At 41.6% G+C, this 19,359-nt stretch overlaps 2 long non-coding RNA genes across 2 annotated transcripts in view; one reads left to right on the plus strand and one right to left on the minus strand.

The window, feature by feature from the left end:
* Nucleotides 1–14,493, plus strand: part of LOC119870836 — a 28,519-nt gene extending 14,026 nt beyond the window's left edge. The window contains exons 2-3 of the long non-coding RNA XR_005356394.1: nt 12,428–13,419; nt 13,995–14,493. This is a non-coding gene — a long non-coding RNA (uncharacterized LOC119870836). The remainder of the gene's footprint in view (nt 1–12,427; nt 13,420–13,994) is intronic.
* LOC111095263 lies at nt 851–15,502 on the minus strand. The gene is made up of 3 exons (XR_005356393.1): nt 15,398–15,502; nt 11,097–11,197; nt 851–1,190 (listed from the first exon to the last, which is right to left on the minus strand). It is a non-coding gene; the product is annotated as an uncharacterized LOC111095263 (long non-coding RNA).
* Between the last annotated feature and the right edge of the window lie 3,857 nt (nt 15,503–19,359).

Genomic DNA, 19,359 nt, shown 5'->3' on the forward strand with positions numbered 1-19,359 from the left:
TGGATCTTTTGCAATGTACCACTGATTTGGAAAGTCTCTTGTTTCTTGTTTGTTTCTTTTTCTTTTCAACTCAGGTTCAATCTGTTCCTTTCATGTAAAACTGTATATATAGGAAGTCTTATACACCACGTCTTAACAGGATTATATATTGGGCAAGGAAAGTTGTAAGATAAGATTTGGCGTCATTACAACAATCCCAACATCACAAATTTCTCAGACAACTATACATTTTAAGGACTACTGACCCGACTTTAGATGTTTATGATAAAAAAATGTGGGGGTGCCTGGGTGGCCCACTTGGTTAAGTGTCTGACTTTTGATTTTGGGTCTGGTCATGATTCCAGGGTCATAAAATTGAGGCCCAAGTTGGTCTCTGTGCTCAGCATGGAGCCTGCTTAAGATTTCTCTCTCTCCCTCTGCCCCCCCACCCCCATGATCTCTCTCTGACTCAAAATAAAATAAAATAAAATAATTTTAAAATGAGGATTCATAATTAAAATTTAATAGTAATTCAGCTCAGTAATATTTGGATTAGTTTTTCTGAAGAATGAGCATGCTGAGACTCTAAGATTAGCTATTTAGGAATTGCCAATCCTTTGTAGCTATGTATCTGGTAGAAAAGACGTTTGTTCAATTCTGTGCAACAAAAACAAAATTCAAAAATAGCTTCTGAAGCTCACGGAGAACTCTGTTGTCTATGCCCTCAAATTTAATGTTTTTGTGTTAATTAGAAATGACTCATTGGTTTCACTGTCTTTCAATTTTATATTATAAGTTTAAACAAATCAGTTCTGTTTATACTAGCATGCCACTGGTGGTTTTATATAGAGTTTGCATATTTGCACTCTAGGTAAGATTTTATTTGAAGATAAGACTCTACTACTGAACAAAAATAAATGAAACAAAACATGGGGGTGGTAGAGAGAATGTGAGTTCAGGGCAGATGGTCTTGGATTCAAATTCAAGCTGTGCCAAGTCCAGTGGCTGTCCCAGGACAGGGTTTTCATCAATGCTTTCTAGCCAATGGTGAATTTTCCATGTTCCTGCCTTTACAAATCAGCTGCCTACACAAGTAGCCTTAGATTCTGGAGGTTCTTCTGCTTTGCCTTTTGTTTCACAAAACATTCCATGTGAGGAGGATGCCACCCTGCATATCAATGTGGTAGCTATGTTCAAAGCCCAAGAAGGTCCTAGAAGATGAGAAACATTCATGAGAAAGTGCTGGGTAATCAGGCCCACTAGGCTCTGAGCCCAAGTGGGCAGCTCTGCTCCTTGAAAAGTTTTGTTTCTCCAAGAGGCCACCAGGACAATGCAGGCCTTATGCTAAGTCAACTGACCAGACCTTACCTCCTGCCACTAACCCCGCCCCCAGCTTTGGGACAGCCCGTAACCTTCTACCGTGGACAAAGTAACAAAGGCCAGTCTATTTCCCTTTACACTGGAGATGCCATCGGGGGAAACAGAGCATGTTTTCTTCAAAATCCAAAATATTCAGTTTTCAGTCAGAAGGCCAAACTTGAACTGGGAGGGTGTGGGATCATATGGGAGGCTCAGAGGCCTTGGCAGGTTTTCTAACTTTTGGATGGAGTTTGGGCTCCGGTGAGAGCCCTGCTGGGGGTGGGGCTCCAAGAGGAATAAGGGAACATTGCCAGAACTAGCTGGCTCAAATCATGCACATTCTTGGCAAGAAGAGAGAGTCTTTGGATGAGGAAATCTCAAGAAGCTGCAGGGAGGGTAGCCTTTTCTCTCCCTGTGTGTTTGCAAAATCTTAAAGGCAATCACATGCTTTACTAGACTTTAAGCCAGAGATCTGATTCTCTGCAAAAACAAAGCCAGAAAACAAAACCCAAATGTCTTAAATAGGTCATCAGAAAGACATCTCCTTGGAGTTGACAATCAAATTTCCTCTTCACGTTTCACTTGTAGTCACAAAATCTGTCTTGTTGCAGTGAGTAGTGTCCTACTCAGTCTCTCTGTCCTACTCTCTCTGCATGTGGCAGGCTGAGTGGCCCCCTTGGGTAGCATTTCAATGATGCCATGTCATGGCTTTAACATTCTAATTCTCTCCATTGCCTAGAAAACAAGCTTAGACTCTTGACCCTGCCATTCAAAGCCCTCTAGGTCTGTCCCAAAGATATTTTTTCAGTCTTCATTTTCTCTTATTTTCAAACAACATGTTCCTCAATCAGTTTTACATTCTGTGTCCCACTCATACATCCTGCTCTTTGTCTCCGTGCCTTTCTTTGTGTTGTTCACACCCATCTCCTGCCACCCTCCCCACCTTCCTTTCCAAGCCCAAGTTCTACCACTCTAAAATACTTATTTCAGACGCTACACCTTCTACAAAGGCTTCCCAAGAACTTAAGAAAAGCAAATTTACTCTGGGGCACTGTGCCTGGGTGGCACAGTCAGTTAAACATGCAATCATGGTTTTGGCTCAGGTCATGATCTCAGGGTCCTGGGATCAAGCCCTGCATCAGGCTCTATACTCAGTGGGGAGTTTGCTTGAGACTTTTTCTCCCTCTGCCTGGGCTCCCCCTGTTCTCTCTCTCTCTCTCTCAAATAAATTTATTTATTCGTTCATTTATTTATTTATTTTTAAAGAGAGAAAACCAAATTTACTCTAGACTTGTCCCTTCATCTATAAGTGCCTTGCTTTGGGACTGGATCTGTAACTTTCCCTTGGTTTCCTCAGCTATAAAATAAGGAAAACTTACAGGGGAGTGTGAAATTTAATTGAGAAAAACGTACAAATTTCTTAGCACAGTGCTTAGCACATAGTAAATGCTTAAAAGGGGCATTTTAAAATTTACTATTATGCTTACCATGTTCTACCTTATTTTGCAGTGACAAGAAATGTACTTTATTGCTCTACTCTGCCTTTGAAAGAATTCCTGCAAATCTTTCATAGCAAGTCTATGAAAAAAATTCACATAATCGATAATTTCAGACTTACGTGTTTACCACCACATGACACGCTGTGCTAATTCACATATGGAGTCCTTGTGGTGAGTTTAATTTACCACAGACATTTTAACTAGCCATTCTATTCTACCTGCTTCCCAAAAGAGATATAAAATCAGCATTAATAATACTAGAAATATTGTCCCTTACTCAAATTTCCAGAACATGGAGCTATCATCCCATATTTATAGAGCACTTCAGAGTTTTCAAACTATAAGTCTTATTTGGTCACCACAACAAGGGATATTTAGGGATACTTAGCACTATTTTCCAAGGAAGGAAAGAAGGACTTACAGTTGACCAAAGTGAGATCATCACACTAATGTCATAGCTAATGCAGAAATAATGAAATCATGTGGGCACAGAATAGATAATCAATAAGAATTTGTAAAGTGAATGGATGAATGAATGAACGAATGAATGAATGAAAGAAGTGAATTGCGTTCTGTTCTGGCTGAAAGATATAATTCATCAGGAGTTGGGGAGAGTAATATTCATCTATACATTCCTTTAAAAATTTAGGGGACTGTACCTGTTGGTCCATTTCAGTTTTGACAGAGGTCCTACCTTATTTGCTTGAAGGAAAGCAAGATTTATTAGCTCCCATAAATGGGAAACACAAAGACCAAGTTTCCTGCTAAGAGTTGATTCAAGGCCTAAGTAAAGTTATCAGTCCTCTGTCTCTGTCTCTCTCTCTGTCACACACACACACATACAGTCTCTCTCACACATACTCTACCAGACACATTCCCCTACTCTGAGGAAAAGATCATACCAGCACCTCAAACTTCACATCTTTTCTGTTCTGTGGTCAGGATGATAAAGAAGTAGGGGAATGTGGTATCTAACTTAACTGAAACTGGGTCGAGGTAGTACTGTATTAAAATGATTTTAGAGTTATTTATGGAGTATCTCAGTGACAGTGTGATTTTCGTAGCAATAAGAGCTTCTGATTGCCCAGTCTAGCCTACTTAGACCAAGAAACTGTAATAGTTAATTTCCTGTTGAGCATTCACCAATTTTAACCTCTGTTGTCTATACGATCTCATTGGGTCCTTTGAACAAGTCTATAAAGCAGTTCTATTATTATCATTATTCATGGGTGAAGAAAGTGAGGCACATACAATTTAAGTAATTATTTCTCCAAGGTCTTGCAGAAATTAGGTAGCAGAACTAGACATCAAGTGTAAATGGACTAGCTCCAGAGGCCATGCTCGTAACCACCACACAACTGCTGCTCAGTTACCACCTATGTGGCTAGTACATCTGATATGATTTAGTAAAAGCCTCAGTGCCTCATGAGTAGTATTACATAATGGGTGGAAAGAATAGAGGTAACAAATGTATTCACAGTGCATGATGCATGGCAGGAGGTTCAATCAATCCTACTTAATGCTCTATTCTAAGAAGATACTGATTTACAGATTCTAGTATATCCTAGGAAGCTCCCAGGGATAGACCAGGCAACAATGACAAGATTGTCAATGATTTTAATTTCTTTGTGTTATAAGTCATGGTCTCTGTTACAGGGGTTAGACATTAGTCTGTTTTAGTCAAGATTGTGAACAATACTGGGGGGAGGGGTGTGCAAGAGACATCAATCTAAGCCCAAACTGGCCAAGAGAGAAATGCATTTGTTTTCATAAATGAAATATGTAGGCTAGAGCCAATGTTCAAACAATTTTTGCAAAAATCTGTCTTCATCTCCCAGTTCTGCATTCCTCTAGGTTGGCTTATTTCTGCAGGTTGACCAAGACAGTCATTAGAGACCATCTCTCCACATTATTATCAGTTTAGTACATTGACCACCCCCCCCCCCACCCCCCCCACCCCCCCCACCCCCCCCCCCCCCCCCCCCCCCGGCCAACCCCCAGCCAAAGAAGAGCATCTCTTTCCTGAAACTTCCATTACCAGTCCTGGGGTACCCATCATTTTCTGGCTTAAGTCACACTCCCATTCCTGCTCACCTTCTATTCAAAGGGAAATCAGGGTGTAGTTACCAAAAGAAGGGAAAGGAGATCCAGGGCAAGCTAAAATGAATCTCTCCCTACAGAGCACTTTAAACAAAGGTGGAAAATTCTAATCAGTCTAGTGGAGAAAGTTCTTGAGTTTCATTTGGAGAGGGCAAACCTCATTTGAATTGGGGAAATTCCAACTCCGGCCTCAACAATGTCTCACTGCTCCTTCCCCATTCAGTGAATATTTATTTATTCAGCACCTACTATGCATCTGGTGCTGTGAAAAGAACAGAAGATAAAAAAGGAACAAAGACACCTGCTACCCTGCTAAGACTCCCAGTCCATTGCTGGGGGCTAGGGGAGGTAAGAATTCCAATAACCATCTTGCAATTTGATAGTCCAGAGACAAATAATAACAGAAAAACTCAAATGTTAGGTATAAAACTGTAAATCACCAGAGGAGAATGTAGCAACATATTTATGTAATAGTTGGAAAGACATGTGTTCACCACAATCTTTTGGAAGACAGCAGAATATTAATTTAGAAGAAATGCTTGATAATCTGCTTGGGTTACAGGTCAAGATCCTCAAGGAAGGCTTAAGTATCAAAAGATGAGTCATTAATCGCTCTGCATAATAAAAGAAATTTGGTGCTCACTAGAGAGAAATGGAAAGGAGATTTGGCAAGAAGAGACACTGATAGTGAGGTGGTGGCACTTAATAGTGATGTGTCCTTCATCCTGAAACCCCACCTGTGTGTGTTCCCTCAATCTCCAGAAAACAACCGGTGTGAGTGGATTTATTATGAAAACTGGCAAATGGGCGGAGCTTCCTACAGACAGAGCGCCTGTGACTGCGCTGACATCTGGTTTGCATTTACGTAATCACAGGGTGGGGACCAACTCTCAAAGCATGACCCCAAAGGCAGAAACCATAAAAGAAATGAAGGCTAAATATGGCTACATCACACTAAACAGATTCTGAATGATTAAAATACCATAAACAAAGTTAAAAATGACAAAGACAAACTGGATTGAAATATTTTTGCAATAGAAATGACAAAGGCTTATCTTCACAAAAATATTTTTATATCATTCAAAAACAAAGGTAAATAACCCCAATAAAAAGATGGGCAGGGAACATCTGGGTGACTTACTTGGTTGAGTGTCCAACTTATGATTTCAGTTCAGGTCTTGATCTCAGGGTCATGAGTTAAATCCCTGCACTGAGCTCCACACTAGGCATGGAGCCTACTTACAAACAAAAGGAGGGAAGGAAAGAAGGAAGGAAGAAAGGAAGGAAGGAAGGAAGGAAGGAAGGAAGGAAGGAAGGAAGGAAGGAAGAAGATGGGCAGAGAAAATGAACTAACTGGTCATTTTCAAAAGGAAAAGAACATAAATGATCAATAAACATATTAAGAAGTTTAATCTCATCAATAATGGAAGAAACACAATCTACAATAATATATTAAAATACCATTTTTTGCCTACTAGGTCAGGAGAAAAAAGAATGATAATCCCCAGGGTTTGCCAGGCTGTGGGGAAATAGGCACCTTCAGATACCACACAAGAGAGAAACTTTCCAAAGAAAAATTTGGCAGTGTATTCTAAGTCCTTAGAACTTATAATTTGCATTATATATATATATATATATATATATATCTTTAATTAAAAAAATATTTCAGAGGATTTATCCTAAAGAAATATTTAGACCAATGTGAAAAGTATGAATACAGGAGTACTCGTTGCAGTTTATTTATCAAAGTGAAATATTAGGAAGAACCTGAAATTCAAAGTCCACAGAGTGGTTATCTAAACTATGCCATGGAACACCAGACAGCCACCACATACTATGATATAGATGGATATGTGTGGACATCGGCATTAGTCCCAATGCAGAGATTATGAAGTGAAAAGAGCAGACTAGGGAGGGATGTGTATACTATGAGCCTGGTTTTGATTGTACACACAAATACCCAAAAGCACACACAGGAAAAGATGCCCAAAGGGCATCCATCAGATGGTTTACTGAGGCATTTTTGGATGATTGGACTACAGGTGCTTTTCAACTTTTAAAAAACATTTAATTGGTCTCTGTTCTGAGTATCCTAAACAGAAAGCTGGATTCTGGCATCAGCTAAGAACATAAATGCAACATGGTGGCTGTAGGTTGTGTTGAGGAAGGGACAAGTGCAGAGGGCTGTGGGGGCCCAGGGAAGAACCCATGACACCCACTGGAAACCTCAGGAGCAGATTGCAAGCTTTCTTCCTCTGTGTCATCCCCTTCCTTTAAGTGAGCATTTGCTCTCCTATCACAATGCCATCCCCTCTCCAAATGTGTGTCCTTCCTCTCCGAATCTGACTCTTGTAACTCTGCCAATGATCTGGACTGAATTTGATTCTTAGGCCCCAGGTCCACATCCAAACCAACCCATCTCCTGGCCCCAGATCTGGAGCCCTGGTCTACACCAGTGTGTTCATGCTCTTGGTTCTTGTACCTTCCACATGGCTGTTCTCTCCATCTGAAAAATCAGGATTGTTCCATGATCTCCTTAAAAATTGCTTCAATGTCAAATTCTCCAGAAATTATTATTCTTTTCCTTCTCCTCCTTCTCCTCCTTTTTCCTCCTTCTTCTTTTTCCTCCTCCTCCTCCTCCTTCCTTCTCCTCCTCCCCTTCTTCTTCTTCTTCTTCTTCTTCTTCTTCTTCTTCTTCTTCTTCTTCTTTTTCTTCTTTTTTTTTTTTTAAATTTTTTATTCATTTATGATAGTCACAGAGAGAGAGCGAGAGAGAGAGGCAGAGAGAGAAGCAGGCTCCATGCACCGGGAGCCTGATGTGGGATTCGATCCCGGATCTCCAGGATCGCGCCCTGGGCCAAAGGCAGGCGCCAAACTGCTGCGCCACCCAGGGATCCCTTCTTCTTCTTCTTCTTCTTCTTCTCCTTCTTCTTCTTCTTCTTCTTCTTCTTCTTCTTCTTCTTCTTCTTCTTCTTCTTCTTCTTCTTTTTCTTCTTCATTAGAATACTGCAATTTAACTACTAAAAAAGAACCCCAGTAATCACATTCCACATGAAGCTATTGGAGCTCAGTGGGACTAAGTGTCTCTCCCAAGGTGTCCTAGCTATTAATGTCAGAGTGAAGACTCCATCCTGGTGCTCTGTCCCCCTACCCCATGCAATTCACCTGTGTAAGCTATGCCACAGTGTATTTGCCACACCGACCTCCCAATGTAAAGGAGAGCTTGGAAAAACCTTCTTCCTCTAGCCACCATATCACAGTCTTATTTCTTCCCTCCAACTCAAGTTCTGATTTTACTCCTGGCTTTTTTTCCCCTGCTTGCTTTCAAGTTTCTTTGAGGAATGCCTTGGAGAAAGACCTGGTAGTTGATTCTATGGTTTTGTCCAGGAATACTTCTTAGGCAGACCCAATTATCTTTCCATACATTCATTCTAGTAATGTTCTGTATCCTGCTCTTTTTTGTTTGCATGCTAGGACCTTGCCTTCATATCTGTTCCCCAATCCGCCCTTCAAGTTGGGATTTGGACATTGTGGCTCTGCCATCCTACAAGACCAAACTTCCATGATGATCTGCTCATCTGAGCTGGGAAGGATTACACAGGCTCCCTATCTGTGTCATTGCTTAAGCATAAAATCCAATCACTTTACCATGACCAATGAGGCCCTCTTACATCTAACATTGCTTCATGGGCTCTGCTTCTGTCCTCTCATCTCTGGAATGTGGCTATGTTGGGGGAACCTGCAGTGGTCCCTAGGGGGGATGAGGTTGGTTCATGCTGACCAGGGCTTAATGGTGGAGCAGGGGCCTGATGGTCAGGCACAGCCCTGGTGTTTAGGAACATGCAAAGGAGATACTTCATGAGGCTCATCCATCCCCACCATTCATTATTTTCAAGCTATCAGATTGCTGGCCACAGGAATCTCGAAAATAGCATCTGATGTTATCCTTAGCCAGTTTTCTAAGACTGATTGGTAAAGCCAGTTCCTTGACTACATCATGTACTAAGTGTTATTTGGGGAAATGCTGGGCTGGATTTTGGTTTTCAGGTGGTTCTTTGAACCAAGTATAAGTAAGGAAACGAGTCAGGAGACTCTTATCTCCTAGTGGGTCTGGACAAGAGCAAAGATCGGAAAACATAGACCAGTTAGGGGTAATTTGGAAGGTTTTATAAATGACAAGACTTGCCTCCCTGTGTGATTGGGGAAGGAGAGATGGGAAAGGAAAAATCGTGAGAAATTCTTTGTTTTTGGACTGAGCAACTGCGTGGAGGGATGGTGGTATATTTACTGAGAGGCAAAGGGGTGGGGGAGGGTAGTAACCACTTTGGAACAGTTTATAGTACGTGTGAGGTGGAGAAGGAGGGAGTTCTGCTTCCAACACCTTGTGTTTGAGATGTCTGAGACATCCATGTAAAGATGCAATTATGGAGTTGTTTATGTGAGCCCAGATCACAAAGTCTGGCTGGAGTCTGAAATCCTGGAGTCAGCGACCTAAGGTGGAATTTAAAGTCCTAGGAAGGCCTGAGCACAAATACAAAAGGATTATAGAGATAACACAACATCAGAAAAAGAGCTAGGCCACCTTGTACAATTTTTCTGTGCCTCATCTTATGCATCTGTAACATGGGATTAAAAGATGCCTGGCATGTAGTAGCACTGTGCAAATAAAGCTTTTATTGTTAACATTCTTACAGGTCAGTAAAAGGAGGTTGGTTGGCCACGAAGATGGAAAGGAGTGAGTGAAGTCTGAGGGAAATGTGGAGCATGTAGTTCCTTTTAGGGAATATATGCATGTGTTAGCATGTGTGCATATGCCTGTGTAGGCACGCATGCAAGTCTAAGGGTTTGTGCATGCATGTGTGTGTGTGCAGGTGGCCGTGATGTGAAAAGGGGGAACATAGACAATCACACAAGACAAAAGCCCCTTTCCGTCCTTGAGAAAATCCTCTTAGGGGAGCAGACTCTGTTTTCTTTCTATTAATAACCTTATTACATGCAAAGATACCTTTTTAAGTTGTTGTTGAATGATAAGAAACAACAACAAAATCCAGCACCACATTTGTATATAACATAGTTACAGCTTGTATAGGATACTCCTGTCTGTCCCAATCCATATTGGTCACGCACAAGCTAGTGTCATTTCTTACAACTGGGAATGGGCAATGGTCTTCAGGTACCACTTGGAGGCTTTCTAACACAATCCTGGGTGTGGACAACCAAGATATTATTCTGAATAGAGGAAGAGCAAAGTCAAAGCAGGAGGAATTCTGGAAATATCATTTTAAAGAGTTCATTTAACAATAAAGAAAGGGTTCTCTATCTCATTTAATAATATAATTTTACTGAATTCTTAGATAATGTTGGGAACAGAGTCTCTTAAAACAATAATGATAAAAGTCCACAACCTTTGAAGAACACATCAAAATTTGCAAAGCACATTCCTCTCCCTTCAGCTGATTCTCTTCTCAGCCTCACTAAGGGAGGAGAGAGGCTGGTGGGGGCTGGACTCTGGAGTCCAATATGGGCCCAACTCTGGCTTCCACCTCTGTATTCATTTGCTAGGGATGTTGTAACAAATTACTGCAAACCAAGTGGCTTAAGACAACAATTTATTGCCTCACAGTTCAGGAGGCCAGGAGTCTGAAATCAAGGTGTCAGTAGGATTGGCTCCATTGGAGACTCTGCAGGAGAGCAGGTCCAGGCCTCCCACCTGACTTCTGGTGTTTGCCACTGTCCTTTGTGGTCTTAGCTTGCTCCTGCCCCCATCTGCCTTGGTCACCGCCAAGCCTTCCTCCTGTGTGTCCCTCTGTGTCTTCAAGTGGCTTTCTTTTAAGGACAGCAGCACTGGATTTAGGACCCGTCCTTCTCCAGTATGACCTCACCTTAACTATATCTGCAAAGATCCTACTTCCAAATAAGGTCTCATTCTGAGGTTCAGGGTGGATGTGACATTTTACGGGCACTACTCAACCTGGTACAATCTCCTGCCAGCTATGTAAATTGCTTAGACAGCAACTTCATTTGTAATATGTACATATTATACTGTTGAGTTGTGAGAGTAAATGAAGGAAAGTGGAAACACCCAAAATGCTGCCTAGTGTGAAGATCATCAGAGCTATGTACTGAGGGCCGAGTCTGGTTCGTTGAGAGATCACATACCTCTCTGAGCCTGGTTCTTATTTTCCCATTTTGATTCAAAGCTCCTTGAAGAAAAGATATTTTCCTCTGTTTTGCTCTCATTGCTGTATCTCCAGAGCTTCCTATAACACATGGTCAATAGCAGATGCTTATTATATTATCCTGACATGAGTGAACACTAACACGAGAATAATATATACCCCACAGAAGTAGTGTCTACTTCCTAGTGCTTGATAAAAGCACTTCTATTCTCTTTTCTGACCCTCTTTTACAGCACAGACTGCAAACAGTATAGACATTCATAGAGGGATCCCTGGGTGGCGCAGCAGTTTGGCACCTGCCTTTGGCCCAGGGCGCGATCCTGGAGACCCGGGATCGAATCCCACATCGGGCTCCCGGTACATGGAGCCTGCTTCTCCCTCTGCCTGTGTCTCTGCGCCTCTCTCTCTCTCTGTGACTATCATAAATAAATAAATTTTATTTATTTATAAATAAATAAAAAATAAAAAAAATAAAGTACTAAATTAAAAAAAATCATAAATAAATAAATTTTATTTATTTATAAATAAATAAAAAATAAAAAAATAAAGTACTAAATTAAAAAAAAAAAAGACATTCATAGAGATGCCTATGAGGACTGCATGCATCAGTGAAAATCTCAGGGAAGAGTCAGGGAAGGGGATGCTGAGCTCCATTTAATGCCTGGGTAGAATTTGGAGAATAAGAAGGAAAAAGGTAAATCAGCCTGACAAACTACCAGTGCATCCTGTACTTGGTCTACAAAAAGATCTTCAGAGTCAGTTCTGTATCAGGCACCATGTGTGTGGTTGCAGAAACCAAAGTAAACTGCCCTGTTCTGTTTAGTTCTTTGGTTCAGCAGAGAAAACAACTTATTTAGGTTAATATCATGTTATAGGTCTCTGTGGGGACATTTTTCCATGATAAGAAATTTCTATATGATACTTTAGATATACACAAATGTATGAAAACTAATAATGAACACCATAGACTGCGTTAGAGGAATACAGCATTGCTAATACAATGAGAACTCCCTGTGTTTCCTCCCAATTGGAACCTCTGTCCATGATTGGTGGGAATATTGCTCAGGAAGGAAAGGATAAAGTGAGGAGAAATGACTGGCCCAGGGTGCTACATGAGGCAAAAACTCAGCTCAGGACTCCCTGAACTTCCGTAATGGGAATGGGCAAAAAAGGACTTGTGTTGTCCAGTGGTGTTTATTTATTGCTTTCCAAGCAAAGGAAATAGGTTATTATTCTAAAGGTCGTATGTCAGAGAGTGGGCATGATGATCCTTTCCTTGCTCCCTGGACACGTGTGTTCTATTATTCCCAGGGAATAATGTCACAGAATGTTGATGAGATTCTTCTTGAACCCTGAAATTGGAGGACTAGGAAGCCTCCACATTCTAAACAATACTTCTAAAAGAGGTGAAGATCAAGCATCATGCCCAAGGATTCCTAAGAGTTTGCAGAATTAGCCGCTGCCTCTGCCTCTGACCAGTCACAACACTTGTCAAGCTGTGAGAATGAGGACACAGGAGCATGGAAGATGAAGATGTTGTGAGAACTGTCAAAACTGTTTAGGATGAAATCCTCCCTTCCCTGGAAGCCAAGAGGGGAGGTGGCAAGAGGGGAGGTTGTCTCAGAGAATCACTTTTGGAGGCTAGGGCACTTCACTTGCCTATTGGATATTGCTGAACTGCAGAACCTTTAGGTCTCGCCTGGTGCTGCTATTGCAGAGGAGTGAAGCATAGTGTGCAGGCAGACTCCTAGGATGGTCCTAAGAGTTTCAGGCCCAGTTGTACACATACCTTCTCCCAGCTTCCAATTAATCACTAGTCTGGGTTCTTATGTGAAAGAATTTTTCAGATATAATTAAGATCTCAAATCAATTTGCCCTAAAATGGGGAGAAATCTGGGAGAGGCTTTTCCATGTGGGTCTTCCATATGAGACCTTTCCATGTGTGTCTAGAAATCAGAGACAGGGGCATTCAGGTGTGTGAAGTATGAGGGAGATTGGGCACATGAGAAGTTCTCTGTTGGCAACTTGAAGATGAAAGGGGCAACATGGAAGACATGCAGGCAGCCTCTAAAAGATGCAAGTGAACCTGGTTGATGCCAATAAGAAAATGGGGACCTCAGTCTTAATAACCACAAGGAACTGAATTCTGCTTGGAACCTGAATTCACTTGGAAGCAGAGCCTCCAAATGAGAACTCAACGTGGTCAACACCCTGATTTCACTCTTATAATAACCTGAGCTGACTTCAGCTGACTTATCAGCTGATAAGACTTCACACTCACAGAATTCAGAGATAATAAATGGGTACTGTTTTTAACTGGATTGTTGTGATAATTTTGTATGCAGCATAGAAAAGTAATAAATGCCATAAGGAAGGTGTTCAAGGGCTGGGCATGTGTACCCTGTAGTTTACGGTGCTGGCTTCCAGTCTACAAGATTTGTGGATTCCAGACAATGGTACTGTATGCTTGGGCATCCTGACTTATCCCCAAATCTCTCTTATTCTCAGAGAAAGGGGAAGAACATCCTAGTGGCTCCTGAGTTCTACTTGAAGGAACACTGGAAATTTAAAAAGAGGGCAAGAATGAGGATAAGGCCCAAACACCAACCAAGGGAAGGGACACAATATCTGGTGAAGGGATGGTGAACAGAGATCCATTGCAGAAGCTGAAGAGAGATGCCACTGTCTCTCTTGAAGGGAGTGCTCAGTGAATAAAGATGTAGACCACAGAACTAAAACCATACCCACTATTGATGAAGTTGTAAACACTGGAGGCAAGCAGAATCAAAATGAATCAGGGAGTGAAAAGGTTTTTTCTCCTGATAGGGAACAAACTTCATCTTTTTTTTTTTTTTTTTTTTTTGTCTTTTTGTGTCAGATTGTATTTGTCAGATTGCTGCCCCATATCTCCGAATCTACAAACTCTTCTGCATTGTGATCTCCCTTCCATCTCATCAGCCAGTGAAGTCTATTTTTTACTCTCTCTGAATCTAAGCTGACTCCTGTGCCCTGCTTGACCAAGAGAATACAGTAGTGGAAGTGATGTTCTGGGGCTCCCAAGACTAGATCATAAGAAGCCTTGAAATTTCTGTTTGAGCTCCTTGGATTGTTCTTTTTGGAGGTCTTTCCTTTGGGGAACCCACCCTCACACTGTGAGGAGCTCACACAACACGGAAAGACCACATGTAGGCTCTTAGGTCAACAGCCACAACAGTGCTGCCAGAGGAGAGCCAGCATAAAATACCACATGAAGAGCCATTCTGGATGTCCAGCCTTTGGATGACTGCAATTTCACACATCCTGAGCTACTACTGCCCCACTGAGCCCAGTCAACCTACCAAATTGTGAGAGATAATAATTGTTGTCTTAAGCCATGTTTGGAGGTGGTTTATTATACAGTAAAGAGAAAAGTGGAACACTCTTTTTTTTCTTTTTTTCTTTTTTTTTCTATTCCTTCTAACTCTTCAAGGGAACAGAGGGTCAGAGAAGTGAAATAAGGCAGCAAAGCTGGAACCCAGGTGTATGTAACTCCAGTAAACACACATTTCTAAGGAAGTGTCTTAGCTCTGGCTGCTATAACAAAATGCCATAGGGGTGGCTTAAATAACAGAAATGTATTTCCACTTCCAGAGGCTGGAAAATTTAAGATCAAAGTGCTGGCCTATGGGATCCCTGGGTGGCGCAGCGGTTTAGCGCCTGCCTTTGGCCCAGGGCACGATCTTGGAGACCCAGGATCGAATCCCACGTCGGGCTCCCGGTGCATGGAGCCTGCTTCTCCCTCTGTCTGTGTCTCTGCCTCTCTCTCTCTCTCTCTGTGTGTGTGTGTTACTATCATAAATAAATTAAAAAAAAAAAAAAAAAAAAAAACAAAGTGCTGGCCTAATCAGTTCCTGGAAAGAGCATTCTTGCAGAAGGCTGGCTTCTTGCTTATCCTCACATGGCCCTGAGAGGGAGAGAAAGCTCTCTGATCTCTTCTTAGAGGAGCACCAATCTCATCATGGGGGCTCCATCCTCGTGATTTCATCTAAATCTAATTACCTCCCAAAGGCCCTACCTCCTAATACTGTCACATCGGTGTTAGGACTTCAACATATGGATTTTGGGGGGCACAAACATTCAGCCCATCACAGGATCTTTCAGGGTCAGAGATTCACCACCAAATATCATGATCAAAAGCCCTATGGCTTCTGAACTGGATGCCTGGGAGATTAAAAAATAAATTGAATTTCTGAATGGGGGGAAGGAGCAAACAGGTCCCTGTGGGGCTGCCAGATTTCATACCATCTTAATACCAGTGCTGCCCTTGAACATCAGGAGTTTCTGGTCATTAAGCCCTGACCAGCCATTCGAGCCCACATCAGCACACTCTGAGCCAAGGACATCGTCATTGCCCTGGTAACGATTCAGGCTCCGCCGTGGGGGCCACATTCCGGAGGCCAGGGAACAGACGGAGGTGGAGAGCTGGCACACAAAGTGACACTCCTCAGAAAGCAGCCCAAAAGAAATTCACAAAAGCCCCGTTTGCCTTGGTCTAATATTTGCCATTCCAGAATTCCCCATCTGCAAACAGCAGGGTTGAGCCCGTGGTCATGGACACAGCCTGGGCTGAGTGCTGCTTCTTGCTCTTTATGGCTTTTCCAAGAAACCTGCTGTGTTCTGCAGACATCAAATGATTTGTCTTTTGAGCCTGTCTCTCTTCTACTCCTTAACATCCTTCTCCCATTCTCTTTCCACAAAAGAGCTTGAAAGAAGACAGTAACAAATTAATATTTATTGGGCACTGACTGTGTTCTAGACATCATGTTGGGTATGGAATGCTATTTTATTTGATTCTCATGATACTTCCATGTAAAAGGGCATATTACTTCCAGTGATGGGCAAAAATAATTAAGTTCAGAGATGTTAAGTGAAATGCCCAAAGTCACACAGCCCATAAGAAGAAGTACTGGGGTTAGAACTCTGGTCCACTTGCCCTCAGCAACTTGCTCTGTCCACTTCACCTTTCCAGGAGAAAGCTGACGCAAGGCAAAAGCAGATGGAATGGGCAAAGTGGTAGGTCTCCTCTCCAAACCAGATCTTGAGATGAAAATTCTTTTTCTCATTGCCTACTTAAGACCAATCCCGGAACCACAGGACCTTATCTGAAGTGCAATTTAGGGGAAGGTAGGGTGGACACAATGTGTGATCTTTCATCACACCTTTGAGCAAACATTTTCTGAGGTCCTAAGCACTGTTACGGAAGGAGAGAGGCTAAAAAGATGAAATTCTTTCCAATCATTTTTACAAATGTCAACAGAGTCCTTACCATTGTTTTATAGCTGAACGTAAAAAGATTAACAAGATCATCTCAACCTTTAATAATGGCATCGTGCAATTACTTAATAACCTTGTGCTTCCTTCTTATTTAATCCTCACAACAACCAAATGAGGAAGCCATTGGGTATTCCCTCTTTCTAGAAGAGAACAGCCAAGTCACAGTGATCACAACAGGACCTAGAGCAGGACAGGCACAGCTGCTGCCAAAGGCTGCAGAAGTTGTGCATGGTCGGGGAGTCCCAGTCCATCCTGGCAGCGGTAGGGGCTTATCGTAATTCAGGTGACGAGAGGGTCCATCATCTGAAGACAATCGAAAAACAATATTAAAACTGCTGAAAGTCTGCTTTTTTATTACCACTATGCCCAATATCCATGGTCAAACACTCTGTTCTGAAAAAAATCTTTTGCCACTCCAGGTTGTAAACCATTCTGCGGTTGCTATTGTGATTTAATGTATTTGCAAACTTCAGATAGGCTCATTTTCATTTGTTGGGCTCCCATATACGATGTATTCCACACAGAAATTAACTCAGAGGCCTCCCTGGTGTCCAGTTGGGCCCTGACTCCCACAGAGTCATGCCCTTGTTTCAAGAGTAAATTTGTAATGGTTTGACATTGTTTGAGCTTTCTTCACGGGCAGTTCGTGTTCCCAACACAATACTGTTCTGCTACTAGTGATTACCGAGCACTGCTGGGAACCAGGGTCTGTGCCAGGCATGGAATAAATAAGAAAGGCAATGTCTCTTCCCTCATGATGTGTCTATCTTTTCAAAGAAGACAGATAATGAACAAGAAAAGAAATTGAAACACAAAATGATTTAAAATTGGGGAAAATGCTCTGAAGGAGAAAACAACAGTATTCTTGGGGCACATAATAGGAAGCCAGTTTTGATAGGATAACCAGAGAGTCCTTTCTGAGGAAGAAGCATCTGAATAGAAGCATGAAGAATGAACACGAGTTTATTAAGAGTCAGCCTCTCAAGAGTCAGGACATGAGGGCCCTGGTCTTGGAAACAGCAGGTGCAACAAACAGCATGTGAGAGAATGTTCTAGGATGTCTTGATGAAGCTGAGTGAGGGATGAAAAAGTAGCAGGAAGAGAATTTGGAGAAGGAAGTGGGGATCAATGACACATACAAAGCTTGGATGGGACAGGGGCATGGATTTTATTTGCATTTTATTCTACTTGCCACATAAGGACTTTAAGAAGGGAAGAAACTTGTTCTGATTTACATTTTCAGAAGATCTTTCTTGCTGCCATATGGTGAAGACAGTGAGAGAAGTCAGGAAAGATATGATAATATCCCTGGGATTGGAGAGAAGCAAGATATATTTGAGGACATAATTATATTGATGAGGCTTGCGAGGTCAAGAGAAAGAGAGAAGCCCGAGAAAGTATCTGGCTGCTTTGTTTTCTGTTGAGTAGGTAGTGGAGCTATTTGCTGGAATAAGAGCAGTTGGGGAGAAATATTTAAAGAGAAAGAAAGAGAGAGAGAGAGTGTTGGGGATATATATATATTAATGTTTAAGAAAATTTGGAAGATACTGGGGTGCCTGCATGGCTCAGTCAGTTGAGCACCTAACTCTAGATTTTGGCACAGGTCATGATCTCAGGGTAATGGGATCAGGCCCCATGTAGGGCTCCCAGCTCAGTGAAGAGTCTGCTTGAGATTCTCTCTCCCTTGCCCCATCCTCCACTCTCTCTCTCAAGTAAATAAATAAATCTTTTAGAAAATTTGGAAAATAAGAAGGAAGAGAAAACTATCTCACCACTTAGAGTCAAGCACTATTAATAGTTTATATATATATATATAGTCTCTAGTCTTTTTTTTTTTTAAGATTTTATTTATTTATTCACAAGAGACACAGAGAGAGGCAGAGACATAGGCAGAGGGAGAAGCAGGCTTCCTGCGGGGAGCCTGATGTGGGACTGGATCCCAGGACCCTAGGATCATGACCTGAGACAAGGGTGGATGCTCAATCACTGAGCCACACAGGTGTCCCTCCTTCTAGCCTTTTATTTCTTTATTTTTATATTTTTATTTTGGTACTCAGTATACAATTAAAGACATCATGGTGTATCAAAGTAATTAGGAATTAAGTAAACTAGAAGCTCTTACTTCCTTTACCTTGCTATGTGACCTTGGCAATGTACTTATGCCCCTCAAACTTTATTTCTTCTTCTGTAAAATGGAATGGAGGACACTAATCTGCAATTCAATGCATGGCTGCAAGGATGAAATAAATAAGGCAGATCATGTGCTTAGCACAATCCCTGGCAGATACAAGGCCCAAGAATTGTTAATTATTATTATTATTATTATTGTTAATATTATATGATTACTTCTCTATAATAAATTCTTAGAATTAGAATTGCTATCCTAATGTCCTGTACAAATAATAGCAGTAACAGAAAAAAAGAGAGCAAAGAGCAGAGTAAATTGCACACAGCACAAGGACCACCCCCCCATTTTTCTTCTGACCCAAAAGGACTTAGAGGAGAAAAAAAAAAAGAAAAATTCACAGAGTAGAAATCTGCCTTGAAGCCATATTCACATATTTTTCAGCATATTGACTTAGTGGGGATTAAATACCACAATTGATATTCTCAGTTATTTTTAAAATGATCCAATCTTGCATTTGAGTCTTATTGGATGGAATTCTTTCCTTGCCACAAATTAATGTCATGCAACTATTCTAGGAGGGGACATTCTACTTGGGCCAGGTGAACCAATGGATCCCACAAATTTACTTTGATGCTTTCTGAGGGCAGCAAACATGTTGTGACAAAGGCCAGAGTCACTCCGGAGGCAAATTTCACCTGGAGCTGCTATCACTGGCTTGTCTCTACCATTGACAAATCTGCTCTTTCCCGGTGATTTTTGTTGGCCAGATTCCCCTACCTTTTAAAGGTGCTTCCAATCATAC

The sequence above is a fragment of the Canis lupus genome, chromosome 3, assembly GCF_011100685.1.
Source record: "Canis lupus familiaris isolate Mischka breed German Shepherd chromosome 3, alternate assembly UU_Cfam_GSD_1.0, whole genome shotgun sequence".
Taxonomy (NCBI): Eukaryota; Metazoa; Chordata; class Mammalia; order Carnivora; family Canidae; genus Canis; species Canis lupus.